The sequence below is a fragment of the Callithrix jacchus genome, chromosome 2, assembly GCF_049354715.1.
Source record: "Callithrix jacchus isolate 240 chromosome 2, calJac240_pri, whole genome shotgun sequence".
Taxonomy (NCBI): Eukaryota; Metazoa; Chordata; class Mammalia; order Primates; family Cebidae; genus Callithrix; species Callithrix jacchus.
The window spans coordinates 141,339,400-141,356,899 of record NC_133503.1 but is presented as its reverse complement, the minus strand read 5'-3'; the positions used below and the strand labels follow the sequence as shown (position 1 = coordinate 141,356,899).

Sequence of the window (17,500 nt, the reverse complement as noted above, 5' to 3'; positions counted from 1 at the left end):
TCCGGGCTCCCAGCAACGCGGCGGTGCGGCCGGCGCTGCGACTAGAAAGCGCCCATTGAGGGCTTGCAGCTGCCAGTGCCGCTTGCCCAAATCCGACATAAAGCCTGGACTTCAGCTCCAGTGAAGAAGACACTACTGTGTTCTTCCTGAGCCCCAGTCACGGCTATAAAACATTAAAAGCAAACTGGCGATTGTTAAACACTGCATTTGTTTACACCCCGATTCTTGAATCACAATGGGGCAGCTTAGGCCGCCAAGGCCCGGCGAGGCCCGGCTTTCTCCTGGACACTGGAGTCTGTTCTCCGACCCAAGGGACACAAGAAAAGTTGAGTAAATAGCACATCGCTTTTCTTTTGTTAGATGTTTGCTCACAAAGACTTCAATCGGATATTGGGGGGCTTGGGTTGAAGGACAAGTACTTGCAGAATCAAGATGCTGTCTCACGTTAGCTTTGAGGCTTTATAAAGTATCCTGAAAGAAGAAAAAAAAAAAGCCGAACTACATAAAATATATCCGGCCGAATTAAGGCATAACTAACAACCCTTAAAAAAAAAAAAAAAAAAAAACTACTTGGAAGAAAAAATGGGAGGGGGAAATAAACGAAGTGTTAATGGCAGTGTGGTTAACTGATTAAGCCAATGGACCTTCAATTCACGATTCTACTCTTGCAAATTTGAAACAATGTTTCATTTTAAAAATTTCATTTAAAAAAGTCCCTCTGCACTCCCCTTTTCCTAGGCTACAATACATAAAACAAATTTCCTTTTAAATGCCTCTATTTCGTTTTTAGATTTTGGGGGGTTTTTTATTTCTTGTAAATATCGTGTAAGAATTGTGTGTGTTTGTGTTTTTTCTAGTTTAGAAAGTACACTATAATTTTGTAAATTGAGAAGATGCAGAAAAGAAGTATAATGAAGAAAGTAATTGTAAGTCCCATGATTTCAATTAGCAGTTGCTTATATTCTTATATATTGCCTTTCAGTCTTTGCATATGCACTTGCACACACAGAAAGGGAGAAAGAGAAAAAAATGAACATACCCAAATGGAATTCAATCCGATTTAGCTTTATACCATGGCTTTTTTTTTTTCCTTCTGGTAACCATTCCCCATGCCATTAGATGTTCTTAAAAGGATGGTTTCTACTGACTTTGGAATATTTCTATGTTGTTTCTTTACACTAGAAAAAGTTCAGACAGTTTTATTTACACCATGCCATACTTAGAAACTAGAAGAGGATGCTTATAGTTAGAGATTACAAGGAAATGTATTTTACACTAGATATATGCCACTTTCTTCAGAATCATTTAAGAATTGCAGCTGGATTCAGCATAATATTTGGCAAGAACAAATATAGTAGTATGATGAAGTTTTCTCACCTTCAGATGTACTCCAAAAAGAGAAATGAGAAAGATGAAAATAGAGTGTGAGGGTGGGGTGTGGACATGAGAAGTAGAGCCAGAGAAAGGGAGACAATGCTCAGCCTACCACCCACCCCACACACACACATACACACACACAGGTACACACACATGCACACACACACACAAACACACCAATTTCTGTAAGCCTCGAATCAGCAGCTGTGATCTCTGTTTCTTAAGAACCTCAGAATTAGGCTGGACATGGTGGCTCACGCCTGTAATCCCAGCACTTGGGAAGGCAGAGGTGGTGTGGCAGGGGTGGGGTGGGAATCCCTTGAGGCCAGGAGTTCGAGACCAGCTTGGCCAACATGGCAAAACCCCCATGTCTGCTAAAAATACAAAAATTAACCAGGCATGGTGGTGCCTGCCTGTGATCCCAGCTACTCGGGTAGCTGAGGCTTGAGAATTGCTTGAACCCTGGAGGTGGAGGTTGCAGTGAGCCACTATACTCCAGCCTGGGAGACAGAGCAAGATTTTGTCAAAAAAAAGAAGAAGAAGAAGGAGAGGGAGAGGGAGAGGGAATAAGAAATAAGAAGGAAGAAGAAAGAAGAAAGGAGAAAGGAGGAAGTAGAAAGAGGGAAGAAGGAAGAAGGAAGGAAGAAGGAAGAAGAAGAACCTTAGAATCAAAACTCAAAAGAATCCAGTGGAAAATCACAAGGATTAAAGGGAAGACACATATTACATATTAGAAATGCACAGCTAACAATATGACAGCAGACAGGTCCAATACAGCATTGCTTGTGTACCTCTTACCCAGAGGGCTGGACACTGGACATGGAAACATAGAGATGAATAGATAAGTCACAGGTCTTTGTCCCTTGGAGTTCACAGTCTAATGGGGAAGACAGGATATAAGCAAGTGGTTTCAGCACAGCTTTGGAATTACATGTAGAGAGAAGTAAATGAAGTGAATGAAGTGAGTGAGAGCCCAGCAGAGGAGAGGCCAGGATTCACAGAAAGAATATCCCAAGATCTCAGAGAGGAAGGAGGCTTGGAGCCAAGTAGAGAAGAATGAGACCTTACCAATGTAGGGGAAAAGGAGACATAATGGGAAAAATTTTAGCAGTTGAACTAATTAAAAAAAGAGAAAGGCAAGTGTATTTTAAAATGTCTTTTCTTCATAGGCTTCGGAACCAATGTTATTGGATACAGATTTGCCCTTGTTTCTGTAACAAGAGATATTCCTTAAAAAGTTTGGTATATGGCAAACTGTGATATTTTAAGCATATTTTAAAAGAGAAGATGCCATTTAAAGAAACTGAACTGTGAATTTGTCATCTAGATAACGACTAATTTGTCTTTTTTTTTTTGAGACAGAATTTTACTATTGTTGCCCAGGCTGGAGTACAGTGACATGATCTTGGCTCACTGCAACCTCTGCCTCCCAGTTCAAGCAAATCTCCTGCCTCAACCTCGCAAGTAGCTGAGACTACAGGTGCCTGCCACCACACTGCGCTTTTTGTATTTTTAGTAGAGACGAGGTTGCACCACGTTGGCCAGGCTGGTCTTTAACTGCTGACCTCAGGTGATCCACCCCCCTTGGCCTCCCGAAATGCTGGGATTACAGGCGTGAACCACGGTGCCTAGTCTATTTGTCTTATTTCATATGGACTTTACATACTACTTGTAATAAGTACAGTCATGAAAATAGCATCTCCCTACCTGTTCCACTCATTAATGTCAAACCCAAAAGGACCTTGAGTGAGTTTTAGGTTTATTTGCTTAAGCCCACCCCACCCACACACATTCAGTTACCCTACTTATATGTGAATATTGCCATTAAGATGGCAAAAGGCAGCCACAGCACAAGCACATGTGTCCATGGTGAATGCAAATGTTAAAGATTAACCTTTTTTTTCAAAGCCAGTGTAATTGATTTTGAGAAGTATCATATTTGCAAAGCAAATTTATTATTTTTAATTCCCACACTGACTTTTCTTAACCAGTTTGCAGCCTCCCCAACCTACACGGTGACAACTTTTATTTATTTATTTATTTATTTATTTATTGTAGTTTAAGATCATTTTATCGAAGATCAAGGGGCTGGGAGAGGGAGGGGGCAACTACAGCCCTCACCAGCTCTACGGGGGGAATGGACCCCTCCCTGTCCCCTGCCCTCTAAGTAGCTCCCCCTGTATTATGGGAGGGGACTTTGTGCAAACTCTGCCCTGAGGGGGTCACAGTGACTCTTGAGGTTGATCAGGGCTGTAATTACAACTTAACAAACAGAGAAACCAAAATGAAGAGGCAATTTTAGCTACTTTCCCAGGTGGGCCCTTTAATTCTCACCTGTTGGAATACATTTTCTGCAGGGACTGGAGCCTGCCTCTTCAGACAAGCTCTCTGTCCATGGAGTCATGAAGCTGTCATTCTTGGGAAATGGATCATGCTCCACCCTTTAACTGAATAGAGCACTTAAATTCTTATAGTATTCAAAAAAATCTATGAATTTAAAATGTGAAGAACATGTGCCACACAATCTGGCTGGAGGGGTAGGAGGCAGAAGTCTATTCTTATCTTTCTGTATTTTTCCTCTGATCACCAGACCAGAATGTGTTTCACTGTGGTTAGAGTAAATAAAGACTCAGGATAACTTTTCTTTTTTCAAACAAAAACAAAAAATTCAGTCGTCCTGAAAAGCACTGATAATGTGAAATAGGACAACTGTAGTTGTTATTTAATGGGTCATCCTGGCTTTATTTTTCTTGAATTGAATGTTGTTTTTTCAGAATACTCATGTTGCATGGATATATTTCTAGTTTGAAGAAATTTAAGCTACTTTTCAAGGCTATGCTTAAAAAAAAAAGAAGTCGCTTTAAATGTTACATGATCCTGTTTATGAGGGTCTTAGGTCAATTACACTATTGTTATCTGTCTCTTCCTGACCATAGACTATACCTATAACCATTGTAAAAAAAAAAAAAAAAAAAAAAAAAAAAAAAAAAATTAAAGAAATGTTTCTATATTAACTTTGATTCTAGATGACTTATCTTTTTTTTTCTATGAGAGAGAGGGTCTCACTCTGTTACCCAGGCTGGAGTGCAGTGGCATGATCTAAGCTCACTACAACCTCTACCTCCCAGGTTTAAAGGATTCTCCTGCCTCTGCCTCCCAAGTAGCTGGGATTACAGGTGCCTGCCACCACACCTGGCTAATTTTTGTATTTTTAGTTGAGATGGTCTCCTGGCCTCAAGTGATCCACCCTCCCCTGCCTCTCAAAGTGCTGGGATTAGGCGTGAGCCACCGCACAGGGACTGGATGACTTAAGAATATTACTGGACAGGCAGGGTGGCTCGCATCTGTAATCCCAGCACTTTGGGAGGCCGAGGCTGGAGGATCACCTGAGGTCGGGAGTTCAGGACCAGCCTGGCCAACATGATGAAACCTTGTCTCAAAAAAAAAAAAAGAATACTACTAAAGACATTTTACTACTTATAACTACTACATAAGAAATTACTCCCCCAAACCAGTAGCTTAAAATCCTCATTTTATTTTGTTCACGGCTTTCTGGGAATTCAGGATGTGCTCAGCCCAGGCAGCTTGGGTTTTCTCATGCAGTTTCGGTCAGATGCTGACTGGGGCTCCAGTCACATAAGGATCAATCGTCATAGGTCCAGCAGTTCAGGCCCAGCTCTGTCATAGGTCCACCAGTTACAGTGTCTGCTGTGAGCCTGGCAGAGTCTAACAAGGGCACCTACATCAGCATGGCTGTCTTGGGGTAATCAGACTTCCTACATGGTGCAAGGCTTTCTCCAGAAAGGCCCAAGAGAATCAGACAAGGGCTTTTTCCAGCCGGCCTCAGACATCACACAGCATCACTACAAGATTCAGTTGGTTCCAGTTGAGTCACTAAGATTGGACCCCTCTAAATGGAAGGAGTATCAGATAATTTGCAGACACATTTTTAAACTGCCATCCATATGCTTTTGTGTTTTTTTTCACAAAGAACTCAGCATGTGTTCTCTTAAGCTAAAGACTCCAGAAGTTTTTGAGTTCATTTTGTCCTTCCAGAACCTAGCACAGGGTATGTGTTACAGCAAATGAGGCCAAATATTTGTTAAACTGAACCAAAGGCTGACAAGCCATGAACTCCTGCCATCCACTTGAAGGAGGAATTTTGTGGCTACCAAATTTTTCTTTTGATAAGTTAGAAGGCTTATCATGCTGATAATGGTACTATATATATAGATAATATATTTAAAAAAAAAAAAAAAAACTTGTTTTTTTCCCAAGGTAAAGGAGTCTCAGTAATCCTGTAGTCCCACCCTTTACCTTGTACCTCCCAGCCCTCCTCACCCCACCCCAGTTTTACAGCTGAAGCCCAGAGAAGTTAAGTGAACTAACCAAGTTATAAAGGTATGGTCTCTAGTTGTATTATGTTGATGCAAAAATATTTGCGGTTTTTGCTATCAAAAGCAATTCCAGGCATCGTTTCTTGTCCATTACAAAATATTGTTTTCTCACTTACTATTTGGGGTTATGACTTTATCAAAAATTGCAGGGACATTGTGGGGGTTAGATCATTTTTATACATAAGGGTAAGATCTGCCAACCTGTTGATCTCAGCAAGAATTATTTTCCTCCCTGACCTTTCTATTCATTCCATCAGGCAGATAAAGAAAAGGCCCAGAAAGATCTCACCAGGAGGCCATGGGACTTCAAGTTGCTCTCCTCAGATATAGGTCAAAAAAACTAACTTCCTGACCCTTTCTTCATGCTTTGCAATAAGATCTTGCAGTATCTATGTCTGGGGCAGTGCTGAGTCTAGAGGCTTCCTGTGATTTACAAAAAGCCTGTGAGGAAATGGAGATGCCCCTGAGCCTGCCTCAACCTGTGATAGTGATCCACTGTATTTCCAGGAGGTGACCCATAATACTGTGATGTAAGACACGGTCCCAGCCCTTTGGGTTCAGGAATGCAAAATGTCAAGTCATCTATTTTGCATCACAATGATGCAGTTTTGTCAGGAAGGATAGTATTTTTAAAGTGATCACCCAGTTGATTAACAAAAGGAAAGAAATCACACCTTCTCCTTTGAAGTTTGCAAGGCTTCCCTTAGCAAAAGAAGGCTCTTGCCTTAGCTTGTTCTAGGACCATATTCAAGACTCTTTCAATTTAGAAAATTTTATATTTATTAAGAAAGGCGAAAATAGAACTAGTGTATAGAATTAATTTCTTAGGTCAGTCAACATTTCTTTAAGTCAATTCATTGAATTGATGTTTGTGTGAATGACTGACTGGCTTATAGTGAGCACTCAGTACATGTTAATTTCCCTTCTTTTTCCAACAGCATTGTAGGGGGAATGACTCATGTTCACGATGTTTAGTATTTGTCTAAAATACTCTGAGTTTTCATTACCAAAAAAAAAAGTTCAATAACATTTGACCTCCTAATTTACTAAGGCAGAAAAACCTTCTAAGCTCCTAGTATGAGTCAGGGTTCTCCAGAGAAACAGAACTAATTTGTGTGTTGGGTGGGGGCAAGAGACTTACTTTAAGGACTTGACTCACGTGATTATGAAAGCTGGCACATTACAAGAGCTGCAGTGAGCAAGCTGGAGATCCAGGAGACCTGATGGTGTAGACTCAGATGGAACTCAAGCCTGAGAAGCAGGAGAGCTGATGGGGTAAGTTCTAGTCTAAATGCTAGCAGGCTGAAGACCTGGAAAGAGCCAATGTTTCTGTTAGAGCTTGAAGACAGTGGGGGGTGGAAACCTTATGTTCTAACTCCAAGTAGTGAGCCAGAAGGAAATTCCCTCTTACACATGGTAGCACCAACCTTTTTGTGTACTCAGGCCTACAACTGACTGGAGAAGGCCCATCCACATTAGGGAGGGCAATCTACTGAGTCAACTGATTTGAATGCTAATCTCATCCAAAAGCACCATCATAGATACATCCAGAATAATGTTTGACCAAATACCTGGGCACCCCATAGCCCAGTCAAGTCAACACATAAAATTTACCATCATACTCCTTTTCCATGGAGCACTAGCCAAATTGAAATGTCAGAGAATTTGTGTGGTTGTAATAGAAATGATTTTCCGGTTAACCCTGTTTTACCAAATATGTGTAGTGTATCCAGTTCTCTTTAGGTTTCACTCTTTACTCATAGCATTTCATTTTAGGGCATACAAATAATTGGAATGCCCCCCTTCTCCCTTCTCCCTATCCCTGTATGGGAATACAATGTTCACTCACAACGTTGAACCAGAGGGGGATGTTCTATGTAACATTATTGATTCTGCGACCATCCTAGGAAGGAATGCTAGTGAGAGCTCTTCATCTTTACTCCAGGAATTAACAGACTTGTCATCAGAGGTATTACAGGGCTTGGACTTACAACGAAGCTTCACAACCATTCTCAGACATTAATCACATTTTGGTACTTGCAGTTCAAAGGCAAATCATCTGTACAATTATGATTTAGATGAAATTTAGGAATCATGAATGTGCTTTACTTTGGTCTTATTCAGAAACCAGTAGCCTTTCCTCATGGATGGTAGCAAGTTTGGCTTGCACAGTGGAGGCTGTGTGCTGTGCAGGTTAACAGCATGCAATTACCAAGGCTCCAACGGCAGCTCTACCAACACAGAAGCAAAAGTGGAAACCATGGCAGAGTTCTTAGAGTAGAAATAGAACTATAAGACTGAGGATACTGGCTCGGATGATTGGGAAGCTATGGCCAGTGAAGAGGAGACAGAAGAAGAAGGAAATACAGTTCATATAGAAGTAAAAGGAAACCCTGAAGAGGAGGAGGAACAAGAGGAAGAGAAAGTTGAAGAAAGTGAAGAAGAAGAAGAAGAAGAAGAAGAGGGAGAAAGTGAAGGCAGTGAAGGTGAGGAACAAAATGAAAAGGTGTCAGATGAGAAGGAGTCATGGAAGACATTAGATGAAAAGTCAAATAAATAAATGAGCTCAGATTCTGAATATGACTCTGATAATGATTGGACTAATGAAGAAAGGGCTGGCCAGGTGCAGTGGCTCTTGCCTGTAATCCCAGCACTTTGGGAGGTCAAGGCAGGCGGATCACTTGAGGTCAAAAGTTTGAGACCAGCCTGACTAACAGAGACTGCATTCTCTACTAAAAATGCAAAATTAGCCAGGCATGGTGGTACATGCCTGTAATCCCAGCTACTTGGAAGGCTGAGGCAGGAGAATCACTTGCACCCATGAGGCGGAGGTTGCAGTGAGCCAAAATCGTGCCATTGTACTCCAGCCTGGGAAACAAGAGCGAAACTCGATCTCAAAAAAACAAAAATAAATAAAATATAATAAAATAAAATAAAGAAGAAGAAAGAGCTTATGACAAAGCAAAACAAAGGATTGAAGAATGGAGACTTAAACATAGTAAAAATGTAAATACTTGAAAGCTAAGAGCCCCTATTATCTGCATACTTGGGCATGTGGATACAGGGAAGACAAAAATTCTAGATGAACTCCATCACACTCATACAAAATGGTGAAGGAGGTGGGATCACACAACAAATTGAAACTGCCAATATTCCTTTTGAAGCTATTAATGAATAGACTAAGATGTTTAAAAATTTTGATAGAATGAACGGATTCCAGGAATGCTAATTATTGATACTCCTAGGCATGCATCTTTCAGTAATCTGAGAAATAGAGGAAGTTCTCTTTGTGACATTGCTATTTTAGTTGCTGATATTATGTATGGTTTGGAGCCCCAGACGATTGAGTCTATCAACCTTCTCAAATCTAAAAAATGTCCCTTCATTGTTGCACTCAATAAGATTGATAGGTTATACATGATTGGAAAAAAAGTCCTAATTCTGATGTGCCTGCTGCTTTAAATAAGCAGAAAAAAAATACAAAAAATGAATTTGAGAAGCAAGCAAAGGCTATTATTGCAGAATTTGCACAGCAGGGTTTGAATATTGTTTTGTTTTATAGAATAAGGATCCCCGCACTTTTGTGTCTTTGGTACCTACGTCTGCACATACTGGTGATGACATGGAAAGTCTGACCTGCCTTCCCTTTGAGTTAACTCAAACCATGTTGAGCAAGAGACTTGTGCACTGTGAAGAGCTGAGAGCACAGGTGATGTAGGTTAAAGCCCTCCCAGGGATGGGCACCACTGCAGATATCATCTTGATCAATGGGCATTTGAAGGAAGGAGATACAGTCACTGTCCCTGGAGTAGAAGGGCCCATTGTAACTCAGATTCGAGGCCTCCTGTTACCTCCTCCTATGAAGGAATTATGAGTGAAGAACCAGCATAAAAAAGTAAAAGCAGTTCAGGGGGTAAAGATTCTTGGAAACGACCTGGAGAAAACACTGGCTGGTTTACCCCTCCTCATGGCTTATAAGGAAGAAGAAATCCCTGTTGTTTTGTTTCGTTTTTTTGAGATGGAGTTTCCCTCTTATTACCCAGGCTGGCATGCAATGGCACGAAATCGGCTCACCGCAATCTCCGCCTCCTGGGTTCAAGTGATTCTCTTGCCTCAGCCTCCCGAGTATCTGGGATTACAAGTGCCTGCCACTACATCCAGCTAATTTTTTTTTTTTTTTTTTGAGATAGAGTCTTGTTCTCTCGGCGGATTGGAGTGCAGTGGCTGGATCTTGGCTAAGTGCAACCTCCACCTCCTGGGTTCAGGAGATTCCCCTACCTCAGCCTCCTGAGTAGCTGGGACTACAGGCTTGCACCACCATATTCAGTTAATTTTTTGTGTTTTAGTAGAGACGGGATTTTACCATGTTGGCCAGGATGGTTTCGGTCTCCTGACATTGTGATCTGCCCACCTTGGTCTCCCAAAGTGCTGGGATTAGAGGTATAAGCCACCACACCCAGCCTAATTTTGTATTTTTAGTAGAGACAGGGTTTCTCCATGTTGGTCAAGGTGGTCTCAAATACCTGACCTCAGGTGATGCACCCGCCTCGGCCTCCCAAAGTGCTGGAATTATAGGCATGAGCCACTGCACCCAACTGAAATCCTTGTTCTTAAAGATGAATTGATCCATGAGTTAAAGCAGACAGTAAATAGTATCAAAGTAGAAGAAAAAGGAGTCTATGTCCAGTCATCTACACTGGGTTTTTTTGAAACTCTACTTGAATTTCTGAAAAATCAGAGTGCCCTATGCAGGAATTAACATTGACCCAGCACATAAAAAAATATGTTATGAGGACTTCCGTGATGTTGGAACATGACCCTCAGTATGCAGTAATTTTGGCCTTTGATGTGAGAATTGAACGAGATACATAAGAAATGGCTGATCATTTAGGAGTTAGAAGTTTTAGTGCAGAAATTATTTATCATTTATTTGATGCCTTTACAAAATATAGATAAGACTACAAGAAACAGAAGCAAGAAGAATTTAAGCGCATAGCAGTATTTCCCTGAAAGATGAAAAGCCTCCCTCTGTACATTTTTAATTCTCAAGATCCGATCGTGATGGGGGTGACAGTGGAAGCAGGTCAGGTGAAACAGGGGACAACCCATGTGCGTCCCAAGCAAAAATTTCATTGACATCAGAATAGTAACAAGTATTGATATAAACTATAAACAAGTGGATGCTGCAAAAAAAGGACAAAAGTCTGCCTAAAAATAGAACCTATCCCTGGTGAGTCGCCCAAAAATCTTTGGAAGACTTGTTGAAGCTACAGACATTCTTGTCATTAAGATCAGCCGGCAGTCCACTGATGCAAAGACTGGTTCAGAGATGAAATGAGGAAGAGTGACTGGCAGTTCATTGTGGAGCTGAAAAAAGTATTTGAAATCATCTTATTTTTCCACATGGAGCAGGGACTAGAGTAAATGCAATACTGTGTTGTAATAAAAACAAGACAAAAAAGGATCAGATATATCTAAATACTGATGAACTTAAGTAGGGAAGGAAGAAAAAAAGTGTATAAAGCGTTTTCCATGAGAAAGTAAGAAACTTACACTGCTTTGACAGTGGTCAATTACATGTCCCCACGGTTCCAATGTGTCTGTTCACTTACCCCTCCTTTCCCCAAACCTTCTCTACCTGGCTGCTGTTTTAAAGTTTGCCCTTCCCCAAATTTGCATTTTTATTACAGATATAAAGTTCTTTTTATTTTATACTGATTAAAACGGTGCCGCAGTATTTGATTAACCAAAACAAAACAAAAATAGAAGTATAAAAGCAATGGTTGAAGAAGGATCTTTGTGCTTGTTTTAGAGAGAATTCATTAAATTTTTAATTGCTATGCTAAAGAGACTATTATCTCCACATAATCTTATAATCTTTAGACATGCAGTGAGGTAGTTATTGTTATTATCACCATGCTAAAATTTGAAAACAGAAACAGAGAGAACATATGTAACTTGTCCTAAGGTCACTGATTTGAAAGTAGGGAGTGTGGCTCCAAGGCTAACCACTAAACTAGGTGTCCTTTTGCTGGGTGAGACCTCTCTCTGTCATCCAAGCAAACACACAGCCTGCCTCAGTGATCCCATAGGGGTGCTGCCTTGCACTGCCACGTCCTATGGAAATACTGGGCAAAGGTTCCTTTCTGCTTTCAGGCCACACTCCTTGAATCTCAGGTAGGACACTATGGGGGATAAATGGAAAACCAGATCCAGTTGGGTCAGAGACCTCACCTCCAGATGTTCCCCTCTCCAGAGCCCCTTATTGTACAACACACCATTAACCACATGTTGCTTAGAGTGTTGTACTGTCCATTCCACTCAAAACCTGGGTTTCCCTTTAACATTTTTGTTGGTTTTGTAATAAACATCTTGGTGCTGAATTTTAATTCCACAACCAGCTGGGCTACCCTCAGTAACAGCCTCAGTAATCATCCTCCCCGTCACCCACTGCTCACTTGATCACTCAACACATAGCGTCTCCTCCATTCCCAATGCAGACTATTTATTAGAGAGGAGATAACAAAGGCAGCATGGTTCCTGCCCTCATGGAGTTTATAGTCTAGTGGAGAAGACAAACATTATTCAAAGAGTTACATATAAATATAAAACTATATTGTGACAAATGCCACAAGGGAAAGGTGCAGGGTTTGATGAGTTCAGGACCGGGAATTGACCTAATCAGGGAGGTCAAGGAAGGCTTCCCTAAGGAAGTGGTGCATAGCTGAGAACGGAAGAAGCAGGGACGTGCTCCACAGGAAGAACACTCTCAGAAGCCCAGTCAGCAGCAGATACGAGTGTGGTGTGATTTTGAGGAACTGAAAGAAGACCAGCATGGCTGCAGAAGAGAGAATGGGGGTGTGATATGTGACAAGCAAAGAGAAGTAAGCAGCAGCAAGACTGCATAGGCCTGTGATCAGGATTCTAGCCTGTATGTCTAGAGCAGTTCTTTTCAATTTGGCTACATGTCAGAACCACCTGGGAAGCATTTTTAAATACTGGTTAAAGAATTCCATTCCAGAACCATCAAATCTAAATTTCTGGAAGTGAGAACCGGGCATAAGTTGTTTTTTTTGTTTTGTTTTGTTTTTTTAAAGCTTCCAGGTGATTTTACAGTGAAAACAAGAATCACTGACATATAGCAATGAGAAGTCACTAAAATGTTTGAAGATTATGCGTATGCCTTGAATATTTAGAGGGAGTTGGAAACTGCCATCATCAGATTTACATTTCAAAAAGCATTCTCTGGCTAGAACCATGGAGTTAGCAATACTAGTGATTGAGAGTTCAAAAAGGAGACCAATTCAGTGACTATTATATATATATATATTTTTTATTGAAATGGAGTTTCGCTCTTGTCATCCAGGCTGGAATGCAATGGCGCAATCTCGGCTCACTGCAACCTCCACCTCCTGGGTTCAAGCAATCCTCCTGCCTCAGCTTCCCAAGTAGCTGGGATTTCAGACGCCTGCCACCACCCTGGCTAATTTTCATATTTTTCATAGAAACGGGGTTTCACCATGTTGGCCAGGCTGGTCTCAAACACCTGACCTCAGATGATCCACCCACCTCAGCCTCCCAACGGGCTGCGATTATAGACTTGAGCTACTATGCCCGGCCAGTGACTACTGTTGATAAATGGTGCAGGTGTGGATTAGGGTAGCATCAAGGGAGATGAAAAACATGCATACATTTACAAGATTTCTAGTTGGTCAAATCACTGAGACTGGCAGAATGATGAAATGTTGGAACCTATAGAGGGAGGAAAGAGAGTGAATGACCACCAGGGTTCTGCTCACACAAGAAGATGGATAACTGTGCCATTTGCTTACACAGGGACAAGGACTAGAACCGGAAATCATTCGAGTGAGGGTGGGTTTTCATTTGGGCATGTGAGATTTGCTTTCATTTTGTCATGCATGTTCTTTACCTCTTTTTCGTAGGTCATTCATACTTCATTTACCAGTCCTTGCTATGTCTTATTCATTAAAGCAAACAACAGCAACACGATTAAACTCACTCAATCTTGAACTATTGAACATGTTTCATCCATGTCATTGGCCTACTTAGCCCTCGATTGTAACTTGAAGAAGCTTATTGAAAAGAAAATTAACTTCCCATGAAGTATAACTACTTTCTTAGCAATATTGTATCTGTTTCATCTCTTTAAATTTTTTGATATTATGTATTTTTTTTTTTTTTTTTTTTTTTTTTTTGGAGACAGAGTCTTACTCTGTCATCCAGGCTGGAGTGCAGTGGCATGATCTTGGCTCACAGCAACCTCCACCTCCTGGGTTCAAGTGATTTTCCTGCCTCAACCTCCCAAGTAGCTGCAATTACAGGCACCCACCACCACCCCCAGCTAATTTTTTGTACTTTTAGTAGAGATGGGGTTTCACCATGTTGGCCAGGCTGGTCTTGAACACCTGACCTCAGGTGATCCACCTGCCTCAGCCTTCCAAAGTGTTGGGATTACAGGTGTGAGCCACCATACCCAGTCTATTATGTATTTCTTAAGACATTTAATGCCAAGGAACAGAAAGAAACCGCACTCCAATTAGCTTAAACATAAAGAATATTATTATAGGAATATAAAGATATCTAATGGAATATAAGAATAAATCTGTGGCTAGAGTTCAGGAAAAGCTGGAATCACGAACTCGTGACTTCACAGTTCCCTCTCCCCAGCTCTTCCTCTCTTGCGTATCTGCTTTGTTTTTCTTTTTCTGTTCTCAGAAACTAGCTTCCATCACTTTTCTTCTTAACATGACGAAAATATGACAAGTGACAGCTCCTGAGGTTTAAGCCCTAGAGCTCAGATATTAGAGGGAAACACTCTTATCTCTTTCAGTACGAAATCTAAATTCCTAAGGAAGAAACTCATTGGCTTAGGCAGACCAGCTGTCCTTCTCCAGACCAATAAACTATGACAGGATGTAGGAGCTGGGGAAAAAGCTGTGACGATCTCAAGTTGCTTCATATACCCTACTGAAGTGTTGCCAAATGGATATTCTCATGATAGTCTGAGGGGATTCCTTTAGGACTTGATTTGCAAGCCCCAAAAAAGCAGGGGCTGAGCAAAACATGCAAGTTTGCCATTACACCCTAACTAAGTAAATTAACATATGTGATCCTCAAGACCTAACTGAAGACAATTCTAAAAATGCTGATAATTATGCAAAATATTTCATCTCCTTGAACTAGTGGTTGTTTTTTTTTAACTGTTATGAAGACACCTGAAATTTCCAAAATTTTGAAAGTTTTATATTTGATAATGATGCATGCCAAGAGATTTGCATCTGTCTATGATTTGAACTATGATGTTTGAACTGATTCTTTCAACAAAGCAATGCACTAGTTCTGAAATTATCCTAATTTTAAATATCATTTGCATTTCTGTAGATGGAAAATTATATAACAAATTCTAGTTCTTTTGCTTTTCATTTGATTAACAGTAAGACTCCCCCAAGCTCTAAAAGAAATAGCAGGAGTTGAAATTTCAATTGCATTTGGGAGAAGATGTACTTTGTTCCTTTGGAAATAAAGGAGAGCATGTTAGATGACAAGTCATAAAGATACTAGTCTCAATATATATTCTTTTGAAGCTCTAAGATGAAATGAGGGCTATGCACATTACTGGTGATGAAAAGGATCATAAATAAAGATCTCTTATGAGCCTTCTTATGGAAGGACATTGAAAACTAGAAGAAAATAATCAGGCCAGCACTTCCCTTCTGACTTCTCAGTGAATAGCCTTCTCTGCAGGGAAGAGAGACAGACTCTACACCCCATGTGGTCATGACTTAATGGACTTTCCCTCAAGGAATTTGTAACCTCGTTAGGACTGAACGTATATATGGCTAATGACATTTATACAATAATCCATTCTGAAGTATTCAGTAGGCAAAGCACATGAGTGTAAACAGAAGTCAGAGACTAGGAGTCCAAGTAGGCTTGAGTAGCCCTGCCACGGCTGGCCCTTGATGAAGCTGAGAAGCAGATACAGTTTGCCTTGGGAGTTGTTGAGCCCCAGTTATCAGCACAGACTCTGTTTCCTTCCTTTTGGCCCCTCTGTACTTAACCTTTAACTTCATTCTTCATTTGCTGGATGGTACCTATCATCCAGTTTTACTTCTAACTCATTTTCAACAAATCCCTGCCATGGTGCCAACTGAGACTAGAAACTGAAACACAACAGATCTGTGGGTTGGAGAATCGAATTCTAGTCCTGGCCTGCTCTTCTCATTCAGTGTAATTTAGGGAGATATATGTATTAATCCCCCAGGCATCAGTTTCCTTATCTTCAAAACCAATAGGGAAGAATTAGATACTAAACTCTCTTCCAGTTATTAACTTGTTAGTCTATAAAGCAACAGTTTTCAGATGCACTTTTTTTTTTGAGACAGGGTCTCATTCTGTTGCCCAGGCTAGAGTGCAATGGTGCGATCTCAGCTCACTGCAACCTCTGCCTCCTGGGTTCAAGCAATTCTTCTGCCTCAGCCTCCTGAGTAGCTGGAACTACAGGCACCCACCACTGCACCCAGCTAATTTTTTTTGTTTTGTTTTGTTTGTATTTTTAGTAGAGATGGGGCTTCACCATGTTGACCAGGTTGGTCTCAAACTCCTGACCTTGTGATCCACCTGCCTAGGCCTTCCAAAGCCCTGGGATTACAGATGTGAGCCACTACACCCAGCCCACACCCAGCTAATTTTTGTATTTTTAGTAGAGATGGGGTTTTGCCATATTGCCCAAGATGGACTTGAACTCCTGAGCTCAGGTGATCCACCCTCTTCAGCCTTCCAACATGCTGGGGTTACAGGTATGAGCCACCACACCTGCTCTGCATTTGTATTTTTTAAAGTGAGAAAAGGACAGTCTCCATTATTCACCAGTATAATTTACTGCAGGAGTCGGCCAACTTTTTCTGTAAAGAACCAGATAGTGAATATTTTAGGTTTGTGGGTCATACAGTTTTTGTTGCAACTACTCAGTTCTGCCATGGTAGCAGGAGAGCAGCCACAGACAACTTCAAAAGTTGTTTAAGACAGGTGGTGGGCCAGAATTGGCCTGCAGGGTATACTTTACAGACCCAGGCTTAGAGGATGCTGTCTAGAGCCAAGATGCTTGAGTTCTAAGCTCGGCTCTGCCTGCTTACTAATCTCTTTGTGCCACAATTTTCTTATCTGTAAAACATCTACCGTATAGGTTGTTTGTGGGGACTAAATGAATTACTATGTATAAAGTACTTCTCTATTCATGAACTTTCTACCTGTGATCGTAGCTATTGTCAAACCTTTATACCAGAGCAAAACCACATAAAAGTGGCCTGTCTCCAACTACTGACTCTAGTGGCCACTTGCATATTATTTTGACTCTCACGCCAAATGATCTTGCAGCCTTCTGCAACGTAACTTGTTGATAAGCCAAGAAGTTTCTGAAGAAAGCATGAAAAAGAAGAACTTGGCAAAGTCACCTCTGCTGAAGTACTGAGCCTCATGTTAAGGAGAATACTAGGTTTGGCATATTTATTTATTTATTATTTTTTGAGACAGAGTTTCACTCTTTCACCCAGGCTGAAGTGAAGTGGTATGATCTTGGCTCACTGCAGCTTCCGACCCCCAAGTTCAAGCAATTCTCCTGCCTTAGTCTCCTGAGTAGTTGGGATTGTAGGCAGCTGCCACCATACCCAGTTAATTTTTATATTTTTAGTAGAGATGAGATTTTG

At 41.0% G+C, this 17,500-nt stretch overlaps 1 long non-coding RNA gene and 2 pseudogenes across 1 annotated transcript; all 3 read left to right on the top strand.

Annotated features, from left to right (window-relative positions):
• The first annotated feature begins 203 nt into the window (after positions 1–203).
• On the top strand, positions 204–3,389 carry LOC128931373 (uncharacterized). The gene is made up of 3 exons (XR_008479689.2): positions 204–325; positions 858–926; positions 2,740–3,389. It is a non-coding gene; the product is annotated as an uncharacterized LOC128931373 (long non-coding RNA).
• Positions 3,390–5,376: 1,987 nt separating this feature from the next.
• On the top strand, positions 5,377–10,356 carry LOC128928103 (eukaryotic translation initiation factor 5B pseudogene; annotated as a pseudogene).
• LOC100385896 (eukaryotic translation initiation factor 5B pseudogene) lies at positions 10,351–11,198 on the top strand (annotated as a pseudogene).
• The last annotated feature ends 6,302 nt before the right edge of the window (positions 11,199–17,500 follow it).